Source organism: Morus notabilis, unplaced genomic scaffold (assembly GCF_000414095.1).
Source record: "Morus notabilis unplaced genomic scaffold, ASM41409v2 Scaffold720, whole genome shotgun sequence".
Classification (NCBI taxonomy): Eukaryota; Viridiplantae; Streptophyta; class Magnoliopsida; order Rosales; family Moraceae; genus Morus; species Morus notabilis.
In genome coordinates, this window is record NW_010367011.1 from 329,410 (window position 1) to 332,952 (window position 3,543).

Genomic DNA, 3,543 nt, shown 5'->3' on the forward strand with positions numbered 1-3,543 from the left:
GGAAAGAGAAAAAAATAGAAAAATATAAAGAAAAAGGGTAAAATTAGAAAATGAAAAATTCAAAAAATAAAAAGGCTTATTAATTTTTATACATTAGTAAATTGGTTATTTATTAACATAAGTTTTCAATATAGTCCTATTTTCTATAATTTTCCAAAATCATAAAATGAATAAAGGCCCGACTATATTACATCGATTGAAGACCATTATGATTTAGACAATCATCTTTAGTTTCATGTCTCTTGCATATTTTACTCATTATATGCACGATCTAAATGCTTAAAATGATAGTCTCATGCTACAGTTTGTCTAATATATATTTCACTTGCATGAATATAAAGAGAAAGATACTGATGCATGAAATAAATAAATAATTTTGTATTGATATAAAAATGTCTGTAAACATTACTACATTTATTCGTTAGAGCATAAATGCTAACATATCCTACCTTAAACCTAAGCTGTAATACATTACAAGTGTAGTGAAGTTTTAATGACTTTTAGTGATGGTAGAGCTGTAAGTTTGGGCCAAGCTAAACGAGCCGGTTTAAGACCCGATACTGTTGACTTGGGTCCAGTTCTAAATTTTTTGGGCTTAGAGTCGGGTTGGGCCGACCCTATCTTATTTAAGGTCGGGCCAACCCAGCCCAAATACATATTTTTAAAGATATTTTTGAAAATACCTTATAAAATTTCAGATCCGGTCGGACGGCCTAACTTAGGCCTCTTGTGATGGGTTTGTTTGCATTATATGAAAAGAAAAAACTAATGAGACTTGTTCACTCGGTGAGATTAATTCTTTGTTTATTCCATGTTTGCATAAACGTATCTAGATTGCATGTAAGGAAATTTTAAGGCTACGCGCGCATAGAAATCCAATTAAGAGTGGAGCATTCTTTTAAATTAATCTCAACGCTTTGCCGATGTTTGTATTTTTATCTAAACTACGTTATTTTGGCAACCTTTTAAGGAATTCTTTGGAAATCACCATTTTAGTGCAAGATATGCCTCTAGTTTATTTTAGTTTCTTTTCTTATCTTTTATCTGAGGACTAGCAAAATCTTAATTTTGAGGGTGTGAGTAATTTTTCGTTTGTTTCTGTTTGTTTACATCTATTTGCATATATAAAAAAATAAAAAAAATTTAAATTTTAAGTTTTACGGGAGGCTATAGTAAGGGTGTAATAAGAGGAAAAATCGATCAAACCATAAGATTGACTTTTTATTTTATTTTATTTTATTCTCTTGTGGTTTAAAGGAGAAAGTTTCAAGAGTAGATTGCACAACATGTGCCCATTCACATTCTAATCGTGAAGAATAACAAAAAACTGCAGTTGATTGAGAGTCTATTGTCATTATATTCTTAACTGTAGCAATTCAATTAAAAGTGCGGATTTCGAACTCCAAAAGGTATGAATAAGGCCTTTGTTGTTTTTTCTTTTAAAGGAAGATTTTGTTGGTACGATTGTTTTATTAAAAGAAAATCTATAAATTCAGTTGCATTCATTTTAACCGTGTTTTCCGATTTTACCATATGATGTCGCCTCACAATTCAAATTCTTTTACTTAATAAACATTTTTTTTTCACATTCAACCAATGACGGTGTCGGGATTTATTCATAGGGGGGTCAAAAAAAAATTTTTAATCAACATTATACTTGATTAATGAATTGAGTGAAATTGGCTTGCAATGACTTATCAGGGTGAACACAGAAATGATAAGGTGAAGTCGAGTTCTTAGTACATTTGTGCATAGAAATTTCTATATTTTGTTTACTTTTTTGTATTTATATTTGTTCTAAAATTTTATATTTCATTAAGTTCAGTTGCCTAGATCAAATTGAGTTACGATAATCGTGGTACTTAGTAACAATTTAATACTCAAACCCTGTGGAGACAATACCATTCATCATATACTATCAAAACTTGATACCGTACACTTGTGGGCGAACAAGTTTTTGACGTTGTTACTAATATTGCGAGTAACTAGCTTGATTTTAATTTAGGCATTTATTTACTTTTAATTAGATATAGGATTAATTTTATTTTGTTTATCTACTTTTTATTTGATTGTTTACTTTATTTTATTAATTTTGATTAGATTGTTTCTTTATTTTTTATTGATTTTTATTTTGCTTCTTTACTTTTGTTTGTTTTTAATTAGATTGTTTATGTAATTTTTATTTTGTTTTATTAGTTTTAATTTTTGCTTTTTAGTGTTTGTTTATTTTATAAGGTATTTAAATATGGTTGATCGATAGATCATTTTAAAATTTACTCAATTAGACTCGAACCCTTTTATAGTACTTGAAGAGATAAAAAAATTACTCATTAAGTTCCTCAATTATAGTTTCTCGAAAATCACGTCTAAGTGAAAAAGTCTAGAAAACTTAAAAGAACTTGTTAATTTAACTTAGGATAGTCCCATGGAATACGATTGTCTTTTTCTAACCGTTGATCAATGTGATAATGGTACGTGATAAATGGTGAAGAATGGATAGTCTCATTGGTTAGCATTTCTCGTGTCCAGTGTCTATTGATTTATGATTAAAACATTCGTTTAAGTATAATAATTATAATGATAACGATGAACTCATGGCCCGTTTAGTTCGTTGATTTGAGTTGAGATATGATTTTATATGAGAGTTTTTTATTATAGTAAAAAAATTAGATGTAACTGTTTGTGAGAACTATTTACTGTAATAAAACTCAAATTTTAAACTCGAATCAACAAAATAAACAGGGCCTCAGATAATATTTTTCTTGCTTGGGACTCGAGAGTGTACTCTTATCTTTACGTTGAAAACAGAAATTGGGAGCTCTTGGAACTAGGGATTATGTCACGAGTCTTACTCCTAACGTGGAAGTTTGATTCTAGATCGCCATCATTTTTTCCAACTGAGAAAGCTTATCAAGTCTAAGAATAAATTCTCTGGTTCCTCAACAAATTTTCTAAAATTAAGGTTTTCGTTCATTTCACCGATTTAAATTTTCAGTTTTAAATTTTTATAATAAAAAACTCTAAAAAAATGTCACATTAAAATTTTCTGCTACAGTGAAAAACTCTAAAAAAATATCATATCTTAACTCGAATTAAAAACTCAAATCCGTAAAATGAACGAGGCCTAAGAATATTTCTTCAAGTCCAAATCTGAGTTGTCTCTTCTCTTTAAAAAAAACGTTTGGTATGAGGTAATTTCAAGAATAAAAATGAAAATTTTTCATATTACCATATTTAGTATGATTATTAAATTTTTTTAAAACTCAAAAAAGAGAAATCTATAAGTTTTACATTACCATATTTTAGAGTAATCATAAACTCATATAATAAGGTGTTATTTACTTTCTCAAAAAAATAATATTAACGAGAAAAAATTATACATCTATCCTAATATTTCTAAAAAAAAAATAATATTTACGAGAAAAAATTATACATCTATCCTAATATTTCTCAAAAAAACTCAAAAAACCCTAACATTTCTCTCACCATCTCTTACCAGACCCATCTCACCCATCTCTCTCTCGTCCAGACCCAGCACCGCTC

The 3,543-nt window shown here is 28.5% G+C and overlaps 1 pseudogene; it reads left to right on the plus strand.

Annotated features, from left to right (window-relative positions):
* Positions 1-3,250, plus strand: part of LOC112094168 — a 7,408-nt pseudogene extending 4,158 nt beyond the window's left edge.
* The last annotated feature ends 293 nt before the right edge of the window (positions 3,251-3,543 follow it).